This window comes from Hyperolius riggenbachi, chromosome 11 (assembly GCF_040937935.1).
Source record: "Hyperolius riggenbachi isolate aHypRig1 chromosome 11, aHypRig1.pri, whole genome shotgun sequence".
Lineage (NCBI taxonomy): Eukaryota > Metazoa > Chordata > Amphibia > Anura > Hyperoliidae > Hyperolius > Hyperolius riggenbachi.
Window position 1 is genome coordinate 219,661,146 of NC_090656.1, and position 27,000 is coordinate 219,688,145.

Sequence of the window (27,000 nt, forward strand, 5' to 3'; positions counted from 1 at the left end):
CTGATACCATTGCTGAGGAATGTTGGCCCATGCTGACATAATGGCAGCTCTAAGTTGGGTTAGGATGGTGGTGTTTCCGAGCTTTGAAGTGATCTTTTGACTTTGTCCCACATATGCTTAATAGGACTGAGGTCAGGGGGGACTGAGTTGGCCATGGAAGCAGAATAAACTCTGATGTTCCTCAAATCAATTTGAGACCAATCGAGCATGATGACAAGGGCAGACAACAGGCGTCTTTTCTTATTTTTCTGTGACACCAAAGGCACTCTTAATGGTCTCCTGCTGCTAAAGCCCATCCTTTGCAAAGTCTGTCTTGTTGTGTGTTGGGATATGCTTTGTGCACCTGCATTGAATTCAGCTGTAATTTGACGTGTTGTTGCCCTTCTGATGCTGCGGACTATGGGTGCTAACTCTCCTTTCACCTCTCTCGATCACCAGCATTTTTTGACCAGAATAGTCCAGATCACTTGAAGTTTTGTTTTCTCAACTGCCACTCTCTAAACACCCGCGATACTGTTGGGCTCGAAAATCCTAAAGAGTCGTTGTTTCAGAGATGCTAGCACCAGCTCTTCTTGCACCGACCATCCTCCCTCGTTCAAAGTCACTTAAATCTTTTGTCTTACCCATTTTGACATTAACTTCTGTTATTATAACTACATTGTCCGAAGCTGAGCGTTCCATATATAAGCAACTCTGCATTCTTATGTCACTCTACATTACTGTTGGACCGGTTTACTTTCAAATAAGGGATGTCTCTAATTTTTTGGGCCACAGTGTATGTATATACTGTATTAAATTATGATCATCAAATTTGTGCAATAAATATGTAAAGTATGCACAAAATTTGCAAAGGCATATGCAAAGAAGTGCTAGATATGCAAATCTCTGAAAGCTGCAAAACAGGGGTTTTCAGATCATGTAAACGTATGACTGCATAATCATGCAGGAATGTTCAAAAATGTTACATAAAATAATGTTTTAATCGTAACATAGAATTTGAGGCTATTTAAAAGTATTGTACAGTAAAATGCAAAAAATGTGCAAAATGGTTTGTGCAATAAGTACACTCAAAATATACAAAGAAATGTGCAAAAAGTGTAGAAAATGTGCTAAAATGCAAAGGTGTGCAAATCGCTGGAGGTTGCATTTAAATAATTTTCAGATCATGCAAATGTCCAGTTGCAGAACAATATTCAGGCAGCGCATGCATGACTGTATAAAATTGCATACAATGGTGTGTCCATAGAGCGCCTGCTTTATGTGGGGCCCAGACAGGTAGTAAGAGGAGGAGCAGTAGGCTGCACTCTATGGCTAGGTGCACACATGACAAACTTGAAAAGCTGCGTTTCATGGCATGTTTTATGTTAATGTTGTGTGCGTTTTTGCTGCGTTTGCGGGTTGTTTTTTTTTTTTTACCACAGATGCGTTTTAATGCGTTTGTGGTTCGCATATTCAAAACGTGTATGCGTTTATATGCGTTTTACTTTTGCGTCTTATGCAAATCACTAGGAAGACAACAGGAAATGGAAATGCATCACAAAACTATTTTTTTCCCCAAAAAAGCATGTAAAACTCATACCATTGCGTTTTCTATTGACTTTCATCATGTGCGTTTTTGCTGTGTTTTTTAAGATTATGCAACAAAACCAGCATTTTTGAACACACACGCATCAAAAACACATATGCGTTTTTGATATGCGTTTTTTTCCTGCAGCGTTTCCACAACGCTAGCGTTTCTGCTATGTGTGCACCTAGCCTATGAGAAAGAGGAATACATTTGACAGGTAGGACGAGGGCCTAGGTTTCTGCAGCCCCTCCCGTGCCTCACAGCGGTTGCTATGGCTGCTATGCCCGATACAGACTCCTTTCTCTCGGACGATAACGTCGCCAGGAACCGATCCACACTTCAGAAAACACAGCTCTAAAATTCGCCTTATTTTATCCGTGCACAGCTGCAATTTTTCCACCCTCCCTACAGCTAGATCTACTTTTGGAGGCCGTCCCTGGATCTGATTGGTATGGTAACAGTTGCCGTATAAACAGAAATACATAATTGGCCGTTTGTCTTTGATAATGACAAACGTTTGTACAGTTCACGCTTTGCAAAGAGTATTATGAGATCTGCTCATATTTCCAGACTTCCCAATTTCTTTTTTGTTTTGAACACTTTTTTTTTTTGTGTGCTTTTTCCACCTCGATTGTTTGATGTGTTTGGTGGTGGTGGAGGAATCCGTCGCTCCATTAACACCTACTGGCTTTCAGGGTAAAATTAATTAGACTCTGGACTCCATTTGTAAACTACTTAATCATTATTAAAAGAGCAAATATTGGGGTCAGGTTGAGAAAGGAGCGTAGGTAAGGAGCCAGAAAGCCGTCTTCACTGTGTAAACTATAGACAGTAAATATTAATGATTTGCTGGGATTCCTGCCTTGTCTCACAGTCAGGGCTCTGCATGTTTCTCTGTTAACTGCAATTGGCAGCTACAGTAGCTACGTAGGCGCACTCAGATGTAGCTTTCCTCCACAGGTTCTTCAGACCATAACTACCTAGCGGAAAATGTCTATGGGCTGGTTTACACGGGTGGCTACATACGTAAGATGAGGAATTCGTCAAACAAAAGTAATCAACCGCTGTTCATACAAATTAATGGAAACACTTTTTAAATGACAGCTACGTTTTTAGCGTTGTTTGAGTAAATGCCGTGCTAGATCCCGTTGTCTTGTCCTGGATGCTATGTGTAGCCAGAGCTGTTTTTTGGGGGTGGGCAGAGCAGGCGACCGCCCAGGGGGCAGATCAGCAATGAGTAGGAGGCCGCAGTGCGTCGAGGAGTATGGAGGCACGGCAAGGAGTGGGAGGACACAATATAGCAAGGAGGATTAGGGAGGCACGGCAACAAGGAGTAGGGGGACACAGTACGGCAAGGAGGAGTAGGGAGGCCCGGGAAGGAGGAGTAGGGGGACACAATATGGCAAGGAGGAGTAGGGAGGCACTGCAAGAAGGAGTAGGGGGACACAGTACGGCAAGGAGGAGTAGGGAGGCATGGCAAGAGGGAGTAGGGGGACACAGTACGGCAAGGAGGAGTAGGGAGGCCCGGCAAGAAGTAGGAAGGCACGGCAAGGAGGAGTAGGGGGATACAGTACGGCAAGGAGGAGTAGGGAGGCACGGCAAGAAGGAGTAGGGGGACACAGTACGGCAAGGAGGAGTAGGTAGGACCGGGAAGGAGGAGTAGGGGGACACAATATGGCAAGGAGGAGTAGGGAGGCACTGCAAGAAGGAGTAGGGGGACATAGTACAGCAAGGAGGAGTAGTGAGGCCCGGCAAGGAGGAGTAGTGAGGCCCGGCAAGGAGGAGTAGTGAGGCCCGGCAAGGAGGAGTAGTGAGGCACGGCAAGAAGGAGTAGGGGGACACAGTACGGCAAGAAGGAGTAGGGGGACACAGTACGGCAAGGAGAAGTAGGAAGGCACGGCAAGGAGGAGTAGGGGGACACAGTACGGCAAGGAGGAGTAGGGAGGCCCGGCAAGAAGGAGTAGGGGGACACAGTACGGCAAGGAGGAGTAGGGAGGCATAGCAAGAAGGAGTAGGGGGGGACAGTATGGCAAGGAGGAGTAGGGAGGCACGGCAAGAAGGAGTAGGGGGACACAGTATGGCGAGGAGTAGGGAGGCACGGCAAGGAGGAGTAGGGGGACACAGTACGGCAAGGAGAAGTGTGGAGGCACGGCAAGAAGGAGTAGGGGGGCATAGTATGGCAAGGAGGAGTAGGGAGGCCCGGCAAGGAGGAATAGGGAGGCCCGGCAAGGAGGAATAGGGAGGCACGGCAAGGAGGAGTAGGGAGACACGGCAAGGAGGAGTAGGGAGGCACGGCAAGGAGTAGGGGGACACAGTACGGCAAGGTGGAGTAGGGAGGGACGGCAAGGAGGAGTAGGGGGACACAGTACGGCAAGGAGGAGTAGGGAGGCACGGCAAGGAGGAGTAGGGAGGCACGGCAAGGAGGAGTAGGAAGGCATGGCAAGGAGGAGTAGGGGGACACAGTATGGCAAGGAGGAGTAGGGAGGCATGGCAAGGAGGAGTAGGGAGGCATGGCAAGGAGGAGTAGGGAGGCATGGCAAGGAGGAGTAGGAAGGCATGGCAAGGAGGAGTAGGGGGACACAGTACGGCAAGGAGGAGTAGGGAGGCATGGCAAGGAGGAGTAGGGGGACACAGTACAGCAAGGAGAAGTATTGAGACACGGCAAGGAGGAGTTGGGGGACACAGTACGGCAAGGAGGAGTACGGAGGCACAGCAAGGAGGAGTACGGAGGCACGGCAAGAAGGAGTAGGGGGGCACAGTATGGCAAGGAGGAGTACGGAGGCACGGCAAGAAGGAGTAGGGGACACAGTACCAGTATGGCAAGGAGTAGGGGGACACAGTACGGCAAGGAGGAGTAGGGAGGCGCAGTGCGGCAAGGAGGAGAAGAGGGGTGCAAGCAGAAGGACGGGACTGATGACTGCAGGTGCAGCCAAAGAACACCAGAAAAACCAGCGACGCCAGAAATCACCTGTCCTGACACCTCCTGGGTGTCCCGTTTCCTTAGCTTGCCAACATCAGTCATTAAGCCTGTAACCTGCTTGATCCGTGAGCACCAGGCACTCGGCCAAGTGGAATCTACCAGACACTGACTCAGATGAAATGATCAAAGATTTATTATTCTACAGTGGTCACTGTAGAAAGGAATCAATCAGTTATCAAAATACACTTCCCTTGCACATCAAAGGTCAAATAACACAATCTTCTGGTCTTCACTGCCGGGGCACCGGTAAAAGCTGCGGAAGGAAGCGGTTAGTTACACCGAAATTATAGCGAGCTACAATAGGTCTTCTCATACAACAATCAACCACTTTACACCATATACAATTCACAGTACCGATGTTGGGCGTGGGCTGGGGTAGGACTGGTCTACTGAGCACTTCAGTCCAGTATCGGATCAGTTTCAGTCTCTCGCAACTAAGTCACAGTTCTGTTGCTCAGCAAAACCTTGGGAGAAACTCGTGACAGTTCGCAATAGAGTACTGAGTAGTTCACAGTTCGTTGGTTGGTCCAATCAGGACATTCACCTTGCTCCAAGATCTTATATACTCTTTAGGTTGTATTTGTAGCACTCAATACACTCTCCTCAGAATACCTCCCCTCTAGATTGGGCTCCCCAAAACAACAACCAAAATCAAAGATAAAGTAAATAAACAAAAAGGGTTAAAGTAAAACAAAGATAAACAAAACAAAATATAAAGTGACCGATGCACCCCTCTATACCATCAACACCTTCCCACTACAATAGATCTTTGTTTAAGTGCACTTTGTTGTTAAAGATGAACGAACTCTGAATTAGAGTTGATGCAAATCTTGCAATCCAAATCTGTTACTCTGTATCTTGCTCAGACATCACCCGGCTGCTCCTGCAGCACACTTTAATATCATAGAATGCAATGCGACTCCTCCTCCACTCTTCAAATGTAATGCTGACAGGTTCACTTTAAATATCACACTCCTGTTCACTCTGCAGAACACATCAACTGAAAAACTTGTAACTCAACTCCTGACTCAAAACGGACCTGACAGGGTCTCTTTATCAACCACACATTAATGCTGGGTGAGGCTGCATCAGCTATGCAGGTACTTTAGAGAGGCTTATGACTGTCTATCAGCAGCTAGGCCTGAACATGCAATGTACTCCTTATCATCAACAGTATCTTCTCTAAGTTCAATGTCGCTGTGTGTGGAAAGCTTTCTCACACTAACAGTCTCTAGTAACACCACTTTGAAACACACTAGGTGGCTTGGAGTGGGCCCGCAGGCCTGTACTCCTCTGTCTGTGGCCTCTGGTATGGCTCGGGTCTAGGCAAGGTCCGCCTCCTCTGGTCTGTCCATCCTGTTGCCGCTGTCCTTACTGGTATACGCTGGTCTCTCCGCACCACCAGCTCCTGGCGTAAGTCCTTCTCTCTCTCCTCTCTGGCGCGCTGTCCCTGGTCTCAGCCTGTTCCCTCCGGCTACACCCTGGTCTCTCCGCCCCTTGAGCCTGCGCAGTAGCTCCTTGACTGGGTTTCTGGAAAGTTCCAGCAAATTCCCCTAATTTGCATATTGGATCACTTAGCAACAGTCTATGCGACCTGTCTGACGCTTACTCTCCCTCCCATGCGCCTATTGGGTTCCATAGGCCTAGATACTCAGTGCTGACATCTTGTGGCTATTTTTTCAGAAGGCAAATCTGCAATAATATTTTGTAACCTTCTTTTGGGGGTTACAGACCCTTAGAGGTGGGAATTAAACAAGCTGGCGGGTCCCTACAGCTCCATTTCCTGTTCAGATGACAGTGCAGTTTTACTGGATGGACAGATCCTTGGCTCCCATCATGCTTTGCAAACCTGACACCGCCGTAGTAAATTCAGCAGCCATTAATTACACATGTTTGGGCCAAGTAATAGCTGAGATGTTGGGAAAACTTTGACGAAAATTATTATTTAGCGCTTTATAAGGCAAGAAAGACACTTGGCAACACTGACAAAAAAAATGGACCATTCTGTTCTCTGCCTGGAGCTGCAATTTATGCAAAATTTGATTCACTTTGATTTACACCAGCCTCTTTGGGGACATGTTAATGTTCCAAAACACTTCAAAGTAAGAAAATTTGCTCTACTGTAGGAACAGAAGTCTTGAGCTGAATATTACGAAGCTTTCATGATATATCAGCATGGATGGGAGTACCTCTTGTTGTATTTTCGGGTAATAAGATGTGTAGTATCTCCATGAGCATAGCTCCCAACCAGCGGCATTGCTAGGATCCTAAAAGATCTGGGGCACCAAGAAGAAAGGTAGAGTGCGGGCAAAAAATGTTTGTGGTCATAATGCGGGTGTCGGGGAAAATGAGCATGGCCATAACGTGGCGTAGTCAACTGTAATGTAACAGTATAACCCAAAAGGGCCCAGAGTCCTGACGGCGTGTCATGTGACGCTCTGCTGCTATGGAGACGCAACGTTGGATTTTAAGTAACCTCCTGTTACCGCCCTCTTGCAACACTGCGTAGGGGGGGGGGGGGGGGAGGAATCCATCCGGAGTTACGGTGCACATGCGCCATAGTTTGCCCATCGCTGGTATAAATGATGGGTGTTGGTGGGGTAGGAGGAAGAGGAATAAGCACTGGGTTCTGGTGGGGTGAGAGGAAGGGATAGATGCTCGGTGCTGGTGGGGTGAGAGAAATGCTGGTGGCGGTTGGGCAATGTAGCTGCGTTGGGTGGGAAATGCTAATTGGGTGGGAAATGCAGGTGAGAGAGGCTGATAGGGTGGGGAAAGGCTGGTTGGGTGGTAGGCTGGTGGGGTGGCAGGGTGGCCCATGCTGGTGGGGTGGCAGCCGCAGGGTGGCCCACGCTGGTGGCTGGTCCATGCTGGTGAGGTGGGAGGGTGGCACTGGCTCATGCCCACGGGATGGCCTATGCTGGTGGCGTAGAGGATAGGCGACTCACCTTGCGCCCCCCTTTTACTGTGCGCAGCGGAACACACAGCTAGACACTCACCAGGTTCTGGGCTCCATCCGATGCTAGAGCACCAGCTGCCAGATCCTCTCCTCTGCATTGCTGCTCACGCTGAATCAGGAAGTAGTGTGAGTGGCAATGCAGAGAGGAGACGGCGCGGACCTAGCGGCTGGTGCTCTAGCATCGGATGGAACCCAAAGCTTGGTTTAGCTGCGGAAAAGGCCAGGTGAGTTTGCGCATGTGTCTGGGGCACGGGCACTTATCTCCACTATATCTGGGGCACAGTGCACATATATCCGAAGAATGTTCCCCGGATTTATCTCGCTAGCGTCGCGCCTGCTCCCAACTGTCCCTCACAGTTACATAGTTATTTGGGTTGAAAAAAGACATACGTCCATAGAGTTCAACCAGAGAATAAAATACAACAGCCGCCTGCTCCCTCACATATCCCTGTTGATCCAGAGGAAGGCGAAAAACCCTTACAAGGCATGGCCCAAGTAGCCCCAAAAGGGAAAAAATTCCTTCCCGACTCCAGATGGCAATCAGATAAAATCCCTGGATCAACACCACTGGGCATTACCTAGTAATTGTAGCCATGGAAGTCTTTCAACACAAGGAAAGCATCTACGCCCCCTTTAAGTGCAGATATAGAATTTGCCATAACTACTTCCTGTGGCAACACATTCCACATCTCAATCACTCTTACTGTAAAGAACCCTTTCCTAAATAAATGTCTAAAACGTTTTTTCCTCCATGCGCAGATCATGTCCTCTAGTCCTTTGTGAAAGCCTAGGGACAAAAAGCTCTTCCGCCAAGCTTTTATATTGCCCTCTGATGTATTTATACATGTTAATTAGATCCCCTCTAACAGGGTTGGACTGAGCCACCGAACCACCGATTTTTTTTTTCCATGCCTCCTGGAGGCCCCAGAGATGAGAAGGAGGGGGGGCACAGCACAGGAAGGGGGGAAATTGTGCACAGAGGGGAGGGAGGGAAGCCTCCCCCCCCTCACCTAGGGCCCCCCTCTTCTGCGCTACCCCCCCTCCAGAATTGGAGCCAGCAAGCGGCAGCAGTGGGGAATAGCTTACCGGCATCATCAGATCGATAGCTCTGTGTGCCGCTGCTGGTCTGGTCTCCTGCACTGCTGTCCAGTACTTCCTGTGAGAGCGTGATTGGTCATTGCAGTGCAGGAGACCAGCAGCAGCACGCAGAGCTATCGATCTGATGATGCTGGTAAGCTATTCCCCACTGCTGCCGCTGGCTGGCTCCAATTCTGAAGGGGGGAGCGCGGAAGGTGGGGCCCCTAGGTGAGGGAGGGGGAAGGCTCTGTACCCACTGCCCCCCCTTCCTGCATGGGGGCATCTATAGACCTGCCTACCTAACTAGGGGGGAGCGCGGAAGGGGGGGCTCTAGGTGAGGGAGGGGGAAAGCTTCCCCCCTCCCCGCTGCTCTGTACCCATTGCCCCCCCCCCTTCCTGCATGGGGGCATCTATAGACCTACCTATCTAACTAGGGGGGAGCGCGGAAGGGGGGGCTCTAGGTGATGGAGGGGGGGAGACTTCACCCCCTTCCCCGCCGCTTTGTGCCCACTGCCCCCCCTTCCAGCATGGGGGCCCCCACTAACTGGGGACCTGTTTTTGTGGGGATATCTGCCGCCAATCTGATTGCATTTCGTAGGGGTATCTGCTGCTAATCTGATTGCATTTTATGGGGACATCTGCCGCCAATCTGATTGCATTTTGTGGGGATATCTGTTGCCAATCTATTTGCATTTTGTGGGGATATCTGCTGCCAATCTGATTGCATTTTGTGGGGATATCTGCCGCCAATCTGATTGCATTTTGTAGGGACATCTGCCGCCAATCTGATTGCATTTTGTGGGGATATCTGTTGCCAATCTATTTGCATTTTGTGGGGATATCTGCCGCCAATCTGACTGCATTTTGTGGGGACATCTGCCGCCAATCTGATTGCATTTTGTGGGGATATCTGCTGCCAATATGATTGCATTTTGTGGGGATATCTGCCGCCAATCTGATTGCATTTTGTGGGGACATGTGCCGCCAATCTGATTGCATTTTGTGGGGATATCTGTTGCCAATCTATTTGCATTTTGTGGGGATATCTGCCGCCAATCTGACTGCATTTTGTGGGGACATCTGCCGCCAATCTGATTGCATTTTGTGGGGATATCTGCTGCCAATATGATTGCATTTTGTGGGGACATCTGCCGCCAATCTAATTGCATTTTGTGGGGATATCTGCTGCCAATCTGATTGCATTTAGTTGGGAAATCTGCCGTCAATCTGGTTGTATTTTGTGGGGAAATCTACCACCAATCTGATTGCATTTTGTGGGGACATCTGCTGCCAATCTGATTGCATTTTGTGGGGATATCTGCCGCCAATCTATTTGCATTTTGTGGGGATATCTGCTGCCAATCTGATTGCATTTTGTAAGGATATCTGCTGCCAATCTGATTGCATTTTGTGGGGATATCTGCCGCCAATCTGATTGCATTTTGTGGGGATATCTGCCGCCAATCTGATTGCATTTTGTGGGGATATCTGCTGCCAATCTGATTGCATTTTGTGGGGATATCTGCTGCCAATCTGATTGCATTTTGTGGTGATATCTGCCGCCAATCTATTTGCATTTTGTGGGGGTATCTGCAGCCAATCTATATGCATTTTGTGGGGATATCTGCTGCCAATCTGATTGCATTTTGTGGGGATATCTGCCGCCAATCTGATTGCATGTTGTAAGGATATCTGCTGCCAATCTGATTGCATTTTGTGGGGATATCTGCTGCCAATCTGATTGCATTTAGTGGGGATATCTGCCGCCAATCTGATTGCATTTTGTGGGGGTATCTGCTGCCAATCATCTATATGAATTTTGCGGGGATATCTGCCGCCAATTTGATTGCATTTTGTCTGGAAATCTGCCGCCAATCTGATTGCATATTGTCGGAAAATTTGCTGCCATTTGACTACTTGATGAATTATCATGAGGCATGGAACTACTTGATTACTTTATCTAAAATGTATCTGGTTGGACCTAATCTCTGTGAATAACACCACTACTTATTTTGTGTTTTTTTTTTTTTTCTTTTTTTTTTGTCTGCCCATGACTCATCATGACCACGCCCATGTTCTAGTGCGTGGTGACACATTTATTCTTGCTGCGGCGCATGTGGACATATCCCTATTGGAGACTGTCCTCAGAAGTGCTCAAAATCTATTCCCTACCATAAAATCATGCAAAATTTGTAGAGTACATGTGTATGTAAGCCCAAAATGGGGGGGGGGAGGAGGAGAGGGCCAGGGGATCGGGGGGGGGGGGGAGGAGGAGGAGAGGGGGGGGGAGGAGGAGGAGAGGGGGGGAGGAGGAGGAGGAGGAGAGGGGGCTAGCCCCAGGCTGAAACTTCCTTGGTGGGCCCTCAGTGCCCCAGTCCGACCCTGCCCTCTAAGGTGTCTTTTCTCAAGACTAAATAAGCCCAGTTTATCTAACCTTTCTTGGTAAGTGAGACCTTCCATCCCACGTATCAATTTTGTTGCTCGTCTCTGCACCTGCTCTAAAACTGCAATATCCTTCCTGTAATGTGGTGCCCAGAACTGAATTCCATATTCCAGATGCGGTCTTAGTAGAGAGTTAACCTCCTTAGCGGTAACCCCGTGTGTGACACTGGGTAAGCCGCCGGAGGGTGCCGCTCAGGCCCTGCTGGGCCAATTTAAATAATTTTTTTTTTGCTGGACGCAGCTAGCACTTTGCTAGCTGCGCCAGCACCCCGATCGCCGCCCCCCCCCCCCCCCAGACCCCGTGCGCTGCCTGGCCAATCAGTGCCAGGGAGCGCCGAGGGGTGGATCTGGAGTCCCAATGACGTCCCGACGTCGGTGACGTCATCCCGCCATGGCGACGGGGGAAGCCCTCCAGGAAATCCCATTCTTTGAACGGGATTTCCTGATCGGAGATCGCCGAAGGCGATTGAAGCGGGCGGGGGGATGCCACTGAGCAGTGGCTATCATGTAGCGAGCCCTGGGCTCGCTACATGATTTAAAAAAATTTTTTAAAAAAAATCTGGGGTGTGGCAGAGGCGTGTGTCGGGGGCATGACTAGGGGTGTGTCGGGGGCAGGATCTGGGGTGTGGCAGGGGCGTGTCTTAATTGTCCTTTTTTATCTCAAAAAGTTGGGAGGTATGTTTGAGTTTGCCATGACCTGGTTTCCTGTTGGATATACTGTAAATGTATTGTGTGTAATGGTTAGTTGGTATTCGTAATTCACTGAAACAGGACTTTGTCAGGTACTTTTAGCATATTTTATATGTATAATGTATTTTCAGAAATATTTTCTCGAAATCGAAAATGGAAATTTTGATGCGAAAATAAATTTGTTTAAAAGTTGTAAGCAACACTGTACCGGTTAGACACCGAAGCAAAAAAAATAAAAAAATACATATATGAATTGGTTGTGTAGTACGGATAATTACTAGAACATTAGTAGCAAAGAAAATATTCTCATATTTTTATTTTCTGTTATATAGTGTTTTTTTTAATAACATTACATCATTCTCTAATATTTGCAGTTTACACACTACTCAGCATTCTAAATGATTTTATAGAACAGCCCAGTGAACTATTGACCTGTCCTCTGGAGAGAGAAATAAAATGGTGACTGACAGTTGAGATGACAAGCTTCAGAAGACAGGGCTCTGACATATGAGACCAAGGTTTGAATCTTGGCTCTTCCTGTTCAGCACCTATTCAGTGAGGAGACCTTGGGCAAGATCTGTAAGGCCTGCTTTCCACTGACGGTTGATAGGCAGTGAAATGCCTCTCAAACTCTCACAACTGCTCACTGCTGCCTTGCAACTAGAGTTGTCCCGAACGGTTCGGCCGTGAACTTATTCGCACGAACGTCGGTGGTTCACATCGAAACACGAACTTTATGGCGAGTTTGACCCACCCCTATACAACTTAATTGGGCTAAACTTTGACCCTCTACATCACAGTCAGCGGACACATGGCAGCCAATCAGGCTGCACTCCCTCCTGGAGCCCCCCCCCCCGCCCCCCCCCCTTGTATAAGGCAGAAGCGGCAGCCATGATCTCACTCTGTATGAGAGAAGCGATAGAAACCTGCTGCAGAGATAGGGAAAGCTTAGTTAGGCTCTTGTAGCTTGCTCCTAGCTGATATTTGTTGTTGAAAAGCACCACAAAATAAGCTCTTTGCAGAGCTAATGTTCTTGTGAAGCGTTTTTTTTTTTTGTGTGCCACTGACACTGCATTATACAACCCTGTGTGTTGCAGCTGGCCCTTGCAAATTGCTATACTGTGCCAGGCCTAGCACATTCAGTGCCTACCTTTTCACTGCACCGGTGTGTGTGACTGCACATATTATACAAGCAGTCAGTACCTTTCACTGCATCTGTGTGTGACTGCACAATTAGCAAGGGTCAGCTGCGACACACAGGGCTGTAATATGCAGTGTCAATACACTGCATATTACAGCCCTGTGTGTCGCAGCTGGCCCTTGCTAATTGCTATACTGTGCCAGGCCCAGCACAGCCCGTGCACCTGTGTGACAGCACGCAGTTTTATATACCAGTCACCTCATACCTGTTCACTGCACCTGTGTAACCGCACATTGTTTTACCAGCAGTGACCTTTTCACTGCACCTGTGTGACCGCACATTGTTGTACCAGCAGTCACTGCAACCTTCTCACTGCACCTGTGTAACCGCACATTGTATTAGTCAAGTCAGTGCATACCTTTCACTCCATCCCCCCCCCCCTCCCCTAATATGGACAAAACAGGCCAAGGCAGAGCCAGAGGCAGGCCACCCAGCAGGTGTGTTCAAGGTCGAGGTGGCAGGATTTCGTGCGGCCCTGGACAAAAGTGCAGTGTTCAGAAAGCATGTGCCATCAACTCCTAATATTGCCAGGACCTACTTGACTATTTAACACAGAACACCTCATCTTCCTCAGCTTCTGCACGGAACTGTGACCTATCTTCCTCCGCAGCCACCAATGGTACTACTAGCACCACATCCGCCCCATTTGACACTTCGTAGGAGTTATTTGGTGGGGAATTAACTGATTCACAGCCATTCTTGTTACAAGATGACGGCGCTAAGCAGGTTACACCACCACCTCATATGTCTGAGTTAGGCGCCAGTATTGACCTAAGGTGTGAGGATGATGAAGTACCTGTTGTTGGTGCAGTTTTGGAGGTGTCTGATACAAGCTGTGGAGGATGATTATGATCATGATGATACTGCCATGGATGTCACGTGGGATCCTAATAGACATGATGACCAGGGGGACAGTTCAGAGGGGGAGTCAGAGAGGAGTAGGAGGAGATGAGTTGCTGAAAGAAGCAGGGGAAGCTCGTCATCAGAAACAGCTTGTGGCAGTGTCCGGCGGTATGTATCGCCACCTATGGACAGCCAGCCAACATGCTCTTCAAGGTCAGCTGCTGACGCCACCACCAAAGTGCCATCATTCCAGGGCTCAGCAGTGTGGAGTTTTTTTGTGTGTGTCTGCCTCAGATGAGAGCAATGCCATCTGTACTATCTGTGATCAAAGATTGAGTCGTGGAAAGGCCAAGACCCGCGTAGGGACAACTGCCTTACGAAAGCACATGGTGAAAAAGCACAAACAGTAATGGGAAGACCACCTGAGGAAAAGCACAAACGGCAATGGGAAGACCACCTGAGGAAAAGCATCAAACAAACACAAAGCCACCCTCCTCCTCCTCTTCCTCCTTCAGGTGCAGCATCTTCTACAGCTGCTTTATCCCTTGCACCTTCACAGCCACCCTTCTCCACTCCGCCTCTCACCCTGAGCGCTTCCTGCTCCTCTGCCCACAGTAGCAGCCAGGTGTCCGTGAAGGAAATCTTTGAGCGGAAGAAGCCAATGTCTGCCAGTCACCCCCAAGCCCGGCGGCTGACAGCTGGCTTGGCAGAACTGTTATCTCACCAGCTGTTACCATAGCGGCTGGTGGACCCGGAAGGCCTTCCGAAAATTTTGGCGATTGGGACACCGCAGTGGAAGATACTAGGCTGCAATTACTTTTCTCAAAAGGCGATACCCAAACTGTACCGTGATGTAGAAAGGCTAGTGGTGTCATCTTTGACACACAGCGTTGGGTCAAGGGTCCATCTGGCCACGGATGCCTGGTCTGCCAAGCACGTTCAGGGCAGGTACATTACTTATATGGTACATTGGGTCAACCTGGTGACCGCTGGCAAGCAGGAAGTACGTTGCTGCGTAGCAAACCTAGTTGAGACATCTCCACGGCTTGGAGGCAGGCATGCTGCCACCTCCCCTTCTTTTCCTTCTACTCCTCCTGCTACATGCTCTACAACTACACACCCCCAGCTCCCCAGGGCCTATGCTGCATGCCAGGTACGACTGTGTTATTCCATCTTGGACATGTCTTGCCTCAAAGCCGAGAGTCACACTGGAGCATCTCTCCTGGCTGCTCTGAACAAACAGGTGGATCAGTGGCTGACCCCGCACCAACTGGAGATCGGCAACGTGGTATGTGACAATGGTAGCAATCTCATTTCAGCTTTCAGCTTTGAACGTGGTATGTGACAATGGTAGCAATCTCATTTCAGCTTTCAGCTTTGAGTTTGGGAAAGTTGGCACATGTATCCTGCATGCACATGTGCTCAATCTTATAATCCAAAGATCTCTAACTAAGTACCCAGGCTTACAGGAGGTCCTGAAGCAGTCCAGGAAGGTGTGTGGGCATTTCAGGCGGTCCTACATGGCCATAGCACGCTTGGCCAATATTCAGCGGAGAAGCAACTTGCCGGTGAGGCGCTTGTTTCGTGATAGCCCGACTCGCTGGAATTCAACACTCCTCATGTTTGACCACCTGCTACAACAGGAGAAAGCCGGCAAACAGTATCTGTACAACTACAGTGAAAGGACATGCTCTGGGGAGCTGGGGATGTTATGGCCAAAGTACTGGACACTCATACGTAATGCCTGCAGGCTCATGCGTCCGTTTTGAGGAAGTGACAAACCTGGTGAGTCACAGTGAAGGCGCCATCAGCGACTTGATCCCATATGCTTTCTTCCTGGAGTGTGCCGTAGAGTGGTGGATCAAGCTGTATAGGAGCGTGAACAGGAGGAGGAGGAAGAGTTTTTGGAAACATCACCTGCGGCATCATCAACACTTGCGGCATCACAGAGGAGGGGGGAGGAGGAGAAGGAGGAGTCTGGGGAAGAGGGGTTAGATGAGGAAGGTGGTTTTTTTTTTAGGAGAAAGCGGGAGAACAACCGCAGCAGGCGTTGCAGGGGGCTTGTGCTTCTCACCTTTCTCAGGGTATTGTTCGTGGATGGGGCGAGGAGGAGAACTTGCCTGACATCACTGAGGAAGAGCAAGACGAGATGGCTAGTACGGCGGCATCCGACTTTGTGCAGATGGCATTTTTCATGCTGTCCAGCCTGTTAAAGGAACCCCCGTATAAAAAAAACTCAAGGGGAATGACCTGTACTGGGTGGCAACACTACTAGACCCTGGGTATAAGCACAAAGTGGCGGAGATGTTTCCTAATCACCAGAAGGCAGAAAGGATGCAGCACTTGCAGAACAAGCTGGCAACTATGCTTTACAGTGCATTTAAGGGTGATGTCACAGCACAACGGAATAAAGGTGCCACTGCCAGTAATCTTCCTCCTCCTCCCATGTCCACACAGGCAAGGACAGGACACTCTAGCGATCTCATGGGGATGTCGGACATTCTTTAGTCCATTGCCTCGCCTTAGCCATTCCGGATCCACCCTCCACCAACGCCTGGACCGGCAGGTAGCCGACTACCTGGCCTGAAGTGTGGATGTAGACACTCTGAGCAGCGATGAATCCCTGGGCTACTGGGTACGCAGGCTTGACCTGTGGCTAGAGCTGTCACAATTTGCTATCCAACTTCTGTCTTGCCCTGCCTCAAGCGTCTTGTCAGAAAGGACCTTCAGCACAGCTGGAGGCATTATCAGTGAGAAGAGAAGTCACCTAGGCCACAAAAGTGTTCAGTACCTCACCTTTATCAAAATGAATGAGGCATGGATCCCGGAGGGCTACTGCCTGCCCGAAGACTAAGTCAGTCCCCACACACAGCATCTCTGCCTGCCCACCGTGTGACTGCCTGCCCCAAGACTAAGTTGGTTCCCACAAAGCATCTCTGCCTGCAGGCCGCTTCACTGCCTTCTCCGCCACCACCAACAGGGTCCAAGACTCCAGGTGGATTCCTGAATTTAGCAGCGGCCGTTATAATAATTTTTCTGGTGTGTGTACATGCCTGCCTAATTTTTCTGGCTGCACTGCGGCTGCAACAACAAAACAAAAGGCATGTACATGTGTCAATTCCCCTTCATGATCGTTACCTTGGTGCGGTGAAGGGGCTTGCGTATCACAATGAAGCAATGATCGCCGGCTATATGAGTGTGTTGGGGGGCACACCTGACCCAAGATAATAAGGTTGTTGCTTCATTGTGGACAGACCAAGTTCAATCAGCTGGACACTCGGTCACTGTTGCTCTGTCATTCAGCTACCTCAGCCCTACCATATGGGCTTGAAAACCGCCATCGCCTGCACTCTCGCCATGGTGCGCACCAGTCCAGCATGGCCGTCACTACACAAACAGCTGTTTGCGGTGCGTTACACAATGAGTTTAGTCTGTCAGTGTGAAGCAGTACACTAATTACACTACCTGATTGATGTATACACATGAAAGATGTTTTAACCTCCTTGGCGGTTCAATTTTTCCGCCAAGGAAGCTGCATTGCACTTTTTAAAAACATTTTTTGTTTTGTTTCATGTAGCTACCTGAGTGGTAGCTACATAAAACACCACTAGAGGGCGCATGTGTCCCTCTAGTCCGATCACCGCTGGCCACAAAAGTAAACAGGAGATCGCGTATAGAACGCGATCTCCTGTTTGGCTTCTCCTGTCGCCATGGCGATGATCGGAATGACGTCATGGACGTCAGCCGACGTCCTGACGTCAGACCCATCCAATCCAGCCCTTTGCGCTGCCCAGGACTGATTGGTCCGGGCTGCGCAGGGCTCTGGCGGGGGGGCCCTCTTCCGCCGCTGCGTGCGGACGATCGCCGCAGAGCGGCGGCATTTGAGCTGGACGCGCAGCTAGCAAAGTGCTGGCTGCGCGTACAGCAATTTACAGGACAGGAATCGCCCCACCAGGGGCTGAGATATCCTCCGCGGCGGCTTACCCCGAGCTCAGCTCGGGGTTACCGCTAAGGAAATTAAAGTACTTTAGGTCTCCAGTTTAACAATGCAATGTGATTTCTGCCCTTAAACTCTGCTGTGCATCAAATCCGGATTTTTCCCTGGGACTTTTGGCGTGTATCCCATCCCACTCCGCCATGCAAAAACCCAGGTATTAGACCCCTTGAATCATCTTTTCCATCACTTTTGTGGCCACAATTAGTGTTTGTAGTTTTGAAAGTTCACCTGCCCAATGAAGTCTATGGCGGTTCGAAAAGTTTGCATGTTAGCAAACTTTTTTCGCATGTTTACGTTCGAGGTTTGCGAACCTACAATCGGAGGTTCGAGACAACTTCTGACTGGTAACTGCTTGCTGAGCACACAGCTCAACAGTCCGTGGAAAAGAGGCCTAACACTACTACTGCCTACTGAGCGAGTTCTAGTGGCTGCAGGTCTGGCACTTTGAGTCTGCCAAGAGAAAAGCGCTATATAAGTGTTCTGTGTTCATTCATTGGCAGGGTGCAGGTGAGATGAACCTCAGTAATGATTGCTTTATTTTTTTGCTCTGCTTTATGTTGTAGCAGGAATGTGATCAAACTCATTACTGTAGTCCACTTCGCTGGCAGCACAGCAGATCTATTTCTTCTGAACTTTTCTCTGGTCCTTTTCATCTTGTTATATGGCTGTTTAAAGCTGTTGATGGGAGGTTTTCTATCTTTTGCTAGGGGGTCTTTTATGGGGGTGAAGAAATGTATTGCACAGCGCTGTGTGATTTGTTGACACCTTACAGTATATACATAGTGTTTGGAATGGTTCTAGTTGTCTCCAAAAGAAGGACCTGAGTTATTATTTTTGCAATGTTTATGACCAGAGGCTCAGAGTAACTGTAGTGAATAGAACCATGAATAACATTGCTTATTGCTTACAATATTCATTTATAGATTATTTAGTCAGTGCTTGCCCATTGTAAAATTTTTCTTCTCCCTGATTTGTATTCTGAAATATATCACTGGTGGTGACAGCTTTAGTTCTGCCAGGTGATCTGTTCAGAATGTTCGTTACTGAGAGTTCTATTCCTAGAGGGAGATACTGCTTGCTTGGCAGCTGGATATAGCCAGTATTTCCCACAATGCAACGAGGTTCATAGGCAGCAAACTGTCAGGACCTTGGTCTTGGCATCAGACTGTGGGAGGGGTTTCTCCGCTATCAGTGGAGTTGAGCAAAATTGGGCGCATACGAGAAGCAGACAAAATCGGGCTCCCCCAGTCACTCTGTTAAATATAGGCAATTTTGATTTGGGTGCCAGGTGCCACCGTTTTTGGGTGCCAGGTCAAGCCGTTTTTTTCCATTTTTAGAATTAGTGGTTTGAAAAATATCGTTATAAAATTCGTTTTGACAATGATCGTTTATGTAAATTTTATCGTTTTCACTTTTCAACATTTTTAAATTCTACTGTAAAGATTGGTGTCAGCAAAACAGATATTCTGATTATTGGTGATCTGCAGTATCACCAATAATACAGATGCTATACCTGATTATGTGGTGATCTGCAGAATCACCAATAATGCTAGTATAGCCAGACACAGGACAACCAATGTGAGATAGTGTTTGGTGCAACAGTAATGAGTAAGAGGAGATCTCCCGAGGAGTGGGTGACTCAGACAGTACTGCAGCCAACGATCACCTGAGGAACAGGTGTTACAGACTGTGCTGCAAGGATGATCACCTGAGGAGCAGGCGATTAATACTGTACTGCAGCCAGTGGACACCTGAGGAGCAGAGACCACTGACTGTGCTGCAAAGGATGATCACCTGAGGAGCAGGCGATTAAGACTATATTGCAGCCAGTGGACACCTGAGGAGCAGGTGTTACAGACAGTGCTGCAAAGGCTGATCACCTGAGGGGCAGGTGATTAAGACTATACTGCAGCTAGAGGACACCTGAGGAGCAGACAGTGCTGCAGCTGAGCTTCACCTGAGGAGTAGGTGAAGCTACTACAGACCCCTCACCAGTGGCTAGGCCCACCGGTGAGGACAGGAAGGTCAGACAAGCAGAGTAGGCAACGTACGGACAGATAAAGTACAAAGACAGAAGGCTGATTCAATGTCACGTTCAGGCAGAGTTGGCAACAGGAATCAGATGGGCATAGGTACAGAGTCGACAAGCAGGAGAATAGTCAAAGGAAGGCAGAAGGTCATAACCGATAATACAATGCAATTAGCCAGATTCTGTTGATAGCTTAAAGTACTAAGTGTGGATCCCCAGTTTCAGCTGGTTCTAGCACACTTTGGGATCTGACTAGGGTCTGAGCGTTAACACGTTAGCATTCGCAACAGTAGACACGGGGCAACTGACAGACTAGTACTATATATACAGAGATGCCCCGCAGCGCCGCCCCCATCACTCAGCCAATCCAAAGTACCGTTGGAGTCAGCTGACTTGGCAGATCAGCTGACTCCCCTTCTATTCGCATAAAGGTCCTGTCGGCTGGCGCGCGCGCGTAGCCCTTAATCTATGTGCAATAGAAGGACCAGGCAGAGCAGCAGCATGTAACTGTGCGGCAGAGGCCGCCGGCTGATACGCGGAGATAGCCGCCATGCCGCCTGCCTCTCTGGCGGTATCTCCGCTATCCATTACATCTACTTTTTTAAAATCATTTTTACAATTGTTTTGAGAATTTAATTATTGCTCTAAAATTAATTATCAGAGAAAAAAGTATCGCTTTTAGTCTTTACGTTCTGTGCAGTGCAGAAAGGGGATTTTAGAGTTAGGCACCACCAGGGGGAGGTTTCATTGTGGAAACATGGACAATTCAATAACTGTTTATCTCCTGTATTGATAAAAGGGGAGCCATGACTTGACAACTTCATGAGCCAAACTGGAAATGCTTTTTGGTTATGTGGAGCTTATTACTTAAAGGGATTTTGTACCCGAGACACAGCATGGGAAAGCAGCAAGAGATCGCCAGCCAACATTTTCTGTACAACGTCTTGTTTCATTGACAGAAGTTTGGATGCTTCGTGCTAGAAGCTGTGAACTTTTTTGGCGAGCCAAGTAGAGATGAAATGTAATATAAACTCATCCATTGCCGTCAAGATGGTCAAAAACACAGGCAGACTTAACCTAATCGGCAAATTAAAACAGAAGGTATTTGCAAATATCCCCTTTGAGGAACAAATAATTCCCAAAATGTGTCACTGCTAGTTTTATAGCACATTGATATTACAAATCCATAGAGTCCAATATTAACCCTTTCAAATAGCATATTCTGATCACCCATATCCCCCCCCCCCCCCCGTACTTAATTTTCCTCCAGTGTGCTGTAAGGGGAGACGTGGGTAATTGGGATGTGTGGTGAAGGAAGGGAACTGGAGGGTCTCTCTTCCTCTTGGCGCTAGATTAGGGAGGTGTCCCGTCATCTTGGGGGGGGGGGGGGTCAGCGCCAGCACTTACACTGTAGCTCTGCCCCCCTTGCACACACATCAGCATCGTTTCATTATTATGTGGTGCTGCATGGTCTTGGAGAGAATCAAGGTGTCGTACTTAGTCCACTACTTTGGTCTAAAGGGGCTGATGCTGGACTTGATTTTATCTGGCAACAGCACTATCTAGTGGCAGCCAGGTTCCTCTCTATCTGATGGCCGAATCTGGTCCTATGGAGGAAAATGCCAATGTTGGAGATAGTTCACGTGAAAAGCGCACGTGATCTCGCACAAACCTTCGCTTGTCACGCGAAGTAGCGCTGTTTGTGTGCAAACCTCTGCGCGCGGCAGCTTGCGTTATAACTGCTGTGATAGCAGTTATCACAGCATAGTGAGTCGCTCCCTATAGCTGCTATTTATAATGGCACCTATGGCGGCACCCAAGTTTCTTGCCGTTCTCCTCCTGCCACCTCGTTCCTCCGCAACTGGCCCGGTAACTTTGGGAGTAGGTGCTTACTGCACATGTGTGGCCCAGCTGAGCACGTGTGCAGTACTACTGCGCAGGTGCAGAACACTCCCGGCCGTGGGAGCGCGCGGCCGTACTGCACATGTACCGACTGGCCGAATTACCAGGCCAGATTGCCGAGGATCCAGGCGGAGGAGAGTGAGGGACGGATCAGAGTAAAGGGGGCTAATGGAAACCCCAGTTGCAAATAAAACTTTTTATCCGCCGTCTCAGGTACACTTTAACTGTCTCACAGAGGGGCTCACAATCTAATCTCTACCATAGTCATATGTCTATATCGTGTAGTGTATGTATCATAGTCTAAGGCCAATTCAGGGGGAAGTTAATTAACTTATATGTAAGTTTTTGAGTGCCTGGAGGAAACCCACACAGACACAGGGAGAACATACAAACTCCGTGCAGAAAGGGTGCTTGCTGGGTTATGAATCGGGAGCCCAGTGCTGCAAGGCAAGCGTGCTAACCACTACGCCACGTTCTGCCGATGGTAGCCAGTAGCAGGACAAGCCAGGATAAAAACATTGCAATGAACCTGAACAGAGCCTCCACCTGCTTTGCCTCCTGGCCAATCAGCTCGGCTTTAGCCCCTAAATAGCATGCCTGGATCGGCAGATATTTTACAAACCGTTCACCTTCACCATAATACAATTTTGAACTCTGCCTCCATCACCATACTAAAGAAACTGAACTGGATTTCAAATATGAACGTTTTTATTTTTTGACCAGCCCACGGACGGGTAATCTTCATAACGATTACATAAAAGTATTACGTGTATCTTAACCTCATCAGAAAGGCACGTTTTAATCCCTGCTTCCCTACCGTGTATCGCTAACTGGCCACAAAAGATCATAGGGAAAAAAAAAAGAATTCCATGGGAAGACAAATGGTGATTTCAGCCTTCTCAAAATTCTCACAAAGCTCAGTTTCTCTGTTTAATATTCTAGAATGCAGGTCTGGTTTCTTTCATATCATTCTTCGATACTCCTCTCCAAAACGTATCTGGAAGATTAGTGGGTTCGGTGATAGACAAGCAGGGGCGATGGAGTCAATACACTCCTGCTGGTTTTGGAAGTCCATAAAATCCCACAAAGACTTAGTGCATCACTCAATCATAAATGCTGTGTAATTTAACATTTAATTCCAACTGGTCCTCCTCCAACTGGCACCATCCTTTGACGAGATGTCCTACAAGAATTAAGCTAGTTAGCTGTTGACAAGGATATACCGTAAGTTTATTTTATGATGTAAAGGAAGGAAGGTCCGCACCAATGTCTCCAAAATCGTTAAAATCGTTATATTTATTGAGGACGTATCCAGATAAGCAGAAAACACTTGACTAACATGTTTCGGACGCCAAGTCCTTAATCATAGTCATTTTTCAGCTTTCTCAGTGAGGTTTAAAAAGGGGAGGGGGGGGGGGATGGAACAGTGAGAGGCGGGGCATGGCCCAACCCACCAGGCAAAGGGAGGAGAATGCCTAATGTATTCCGTCTCTCACTAATAAAAGTTGCCATCCCCGAACCTAACAAAACAAAATTAAAAACCATACACAAAGATAAAAAAGGAGCAAAAAATAATCCATCACAACAAAGGAGAACAATAGCAGGCCTGGCATGTGGATGTGTACATAGGACTATGCAAAATGTACAGAGGGCATCTGTCGCTGCACACAATATTTCGAAAATTAGACATAAATATATACAAGATATGGATTGATAAACTAAGCATATAATAACATAAAAATCGTCAACCTGTAACCAAAGCCAGATCCCACCTGGCGTTTAAACCCTGTGGCGATCTGGTTCCAAGGCGAAAGATCCAGAGTGCCTCCCTTTTTCTAATCATTGCATGTAGGTCTCCTCCTCTCCTGGGCAGGAAAACCTTTTCGATGCCCTGGAAGGAAAAGCCAGACATATTACCACCATGTACAGTGCGAAAGTGCCTAGCGACATTAGAAATATTCTGGGTCTGCCAATTAGCTCCCAAAAAATGTTCAGAAATTCTGGCCCTGAGCGATCTGGTGGTGCAGCCCACATATTGAAGTGAACAAATAGAACATGTAACTAAATAGATCACATTTTTTGAGCTGCAGTTAATAAAGTGCTTAACAGTAGATCTAAATCCATTATGCAGGGATTCTATATACTTGGTCCCTACATGCAGCTCACAGTAATTACAGGACGGGATTGCACATTTGTATGAACCCTTAACCGAAAGCCAAGTGGTAGACTCGGCTCGAGAATTATACATGCTAGGGGACAGAAGGCTGCCCAGTGTGGGAGCCCGCCTACTGACAAAACTGACGCCATCCCGAAGAAAAGGCCGCAATTCATCATCACCTTCCAGGATAGGTAAGTATTTATTTATAATGTGTTTCACTTCCTGGAATTCAGAACTATAGGTGGTCACGAATGCAGGCCTCCTATCGGGAACCCGGTCAGTGGCGTTTGATCTAATTAACTGAGTTCTTGACATGGATGCTGCTCGCTGTCTGCCCCTCTGAATAGTCCACCTGGGGTACCCTCTTTCCAAAAGACGCTTCTCAACCGCTGCAAACTCACGTCTCGCAGCAGCCTCGTCCGAGCAATTCCTGCGGGCCCGAATGAATTCGCCCACCGGAATTGCCCGGACGGTATGCGCGGGATGACAGCTGGTAGCCCGCAATGTAGAATTCCCAGCACAGGGTTTTCTAAATGTTTTCGTATGAACAGTCCCCAAGCCCAAGTCCCCCTCCAAGGTCAAATCTAGGTAATCAATGGAGGTGGAATGCCATACATGGGTGAACTGTAAGTTGCACCGATTGTCGTTAAGACAAACCATGAAAGATTCCACCAGGCTCGGGTCACCCCTCCAGACCACCAGGATATCATCTATGAATCTCCCGTACCACGCAACCCGCTCCAGATGGCGCCCCCCACCCCCAAAGATGTGGAACTCCTCCCACCAGCCCATGTAGAGGTTTGCTAATGAGGGCGAGAACTTGGCCCCCATGGAGGCTCCACACCTCTGCAGGTAGAAGACGCCATCGAACATAAAATAGTTGCGGGTCAGGAGATATTCAGTAGCTGCACAGATGAAAACACGGAGGTCAGAAGAGTAACCCGAGTACCTAGCAAGATGATACTGAAGGGCAGTAAGTGCCAGGTGGTGCGGGATGCATGAGTATAAGGCTCTAACATCAATAGTGAGCCAACTGTAGCCAGCCTCCCATTTGAAACCCTCCATGCTAGCCAAAAGATGTTTGGAATCCTTGAGGTATCCGGGCAACCTCCTAACCAGAGGCTGCAGCATGGAATCCACCCAATCACTGAGGCGCTCCCCCAGAGAGCCGATACCCGCAACAATGGGTCTGCCCTGCGGGGGAGCGCCCTCCTTGTGTATTTTGGGAAGATGGTGAAATACTGGGACCACAGGAGAGACTACCCCTAAATAGGCAGCAAGTTTGTGGTCCAAAACCCCTAGACTCTCGCCATAACTAAGGAGACTGAAGAGCTGTTTCTGGTAGTCCTGTGTCGGATTCCCTGGCAACCTGGTGTAGGTCTGTGGGTCTTCAACCTGCCTCAATGCTTCAGCCCTGTAATCTATGGCATCTAGAATGACCACTGCCCCCCCCTTGTCAGCACTCCGTATAACAACATCAGTGTTATCCCGCAAATTCCTTAAAGCTATGGATTCGGCCCTGGTTAGATTGGATTTATGTTGGGTGGAGGTAACGTCGGTCAACTTGACTAGTTCCTTTTCCACTAATTCTTGAAAGATCTCTACAGGGGATGTTCTGGCAGTCAACGGATAAAAATCCGGATTTCTAACTCTAACAGGCTGGACGTCATCTAGGGTGATAAGACAATCGCCATCGGACATCAAAGAATCAAGAGTCCATCGGGCGCATGTGTCCTGAAAGTTCCCTATATCAGGTAACTCCGCCTTAAGTCGACTGCCACTCTGACAACATTCCCCGTCAGATCTAAAATGTTTTTTGAGCAAAACTGATCTGATAAAGTTATTGACGTCTATTAGAGTGTTAAATACGTCAAAATGAAAAGTGGGAGAGAAAGATAAACCCTTGGATAAAAGAGTCAATTCAGATTCTGAAAAGGTGTGACTGGACAAGTTAACAACATTAACAGGTATGGAATCCTGACAATAAGGGGTTTTACCTCTGGCTCGGTGTTTCAGGCCTGCCCTCCGTGTCCTCCTCCTCTTTTCCCTTTCGTGTGGATGGGTTTTGTCCGCCTGTAGTAAGAAGGCCTGTGCGTGGAGTTTTTTGAGGATTCAGGACGTGTGTTCAGGTCTTGCTGTTCTATGCAGGGTTCTAGTGCCGTGGGTCCAGCATTGGGACCGGAGATGCTGGCCACTGTAACCGGGACCCCACCCTGTGGACTCCTATCCCCAAAAAAACCAACCCTTCTCCTATTTCGCGATCGTGACCTCCTATTGTTATTGTTGCTAGGGGACCTGGGTGCAGCCTCCCACCTACCCCATTCATATACCACATCTTGTTCATAATCATTTATATCACGTACATATTTGACTCTTTTTGTTTCAGCAATAATGGTTTCTAGTTTGGATATATTGCTACACAACTTTTGATGTAGTATATCATATTGTTACCTGATTTAGGGAACTTTCAGGACACATGCGCCCGATGGACTCTTGATTCTTTGATGTCCGATGGCGATTGTCTTATCACCCTAGATGACGTCCAGCCTGTTAGAGTTAGAAATCCGGATTTTTATCCGTTGACTGCCAGAACATCCCCTGTAGAGATCTTTCAAGAATTAGTGGAAAAGGAACTAGTCAAGTTGACCGACGTTACCTCCACCCAACATAAATCCAATCTAACCAGGGCCGAATCCATAGCTTTAAGGAATTTGCGGGATAACACTGATGTTGTTATACGGAGTGCTGACAAGGGGGGGGCAGTGGTCATTCTAGATGCCATAGATTACAGGGCTGAAGCATTGAGGCAGGTTGAAGACCCACAGACCTACACCAGGTTGCCAGGGAATCCGACACAGGACTACCAGAAACAGCTCTTCAGTCTCCTTAGTTATGGCGAGAGTCTAGGGGTTTTGGACCACAAACTTGCTGCCTATTTAGGGGTAGTCTCTCCTGTGGTCCCAGTATTTCACCATCTTCCCAAAATACACAAGGAGGGCGCTCCCCCGCAGGGCAGACCCATTGTTGCGGGTATCGGCTCTCTGGGGGAGCGCCTCAGTGATTGGGTGGATTCCATGCTGCAGCCTCTGGTTAGGAGGTTGCCCGGATACCTCAAGGATTCCAAACATCTTTTGGCTAGCATGGAGGGTTTCAAATGG

At 48.3% G+C, this 27,000-nt stretch overlaps 1 protein-coding gene and 1 long non-coding RNA gene across 2 annotated transcripts in view; one reads left to right on the plus strand and one right to left on the minus strand.

Moving 5' to 3' along the window:
- The window catches only part of LOC137538295 (uncharacterized), a 97,014-nt gene that overhangs the window by 34,509 nt on the left and 35,505 nt on the right, over positions 1-27,000 (plus strand). The gene's annotated exons all lie outside the window — the stretch shown is intronic.
- The window catches only part of SBF2 (SET binding factor 2), a 604,108-nt gene continuing 599,680 nt past the window's right edge, over positions 22,573-27,000 (minus strand). Inside the window, exon 42 of the transcript XR_011024739.1 lies at positions 22,573-22,867. The gene's annotated coding sequence lies outside the window, so the exon portion shown is untranslated. The remainder of the gene's footprint in view (positions 22,868-27,000) is intronic.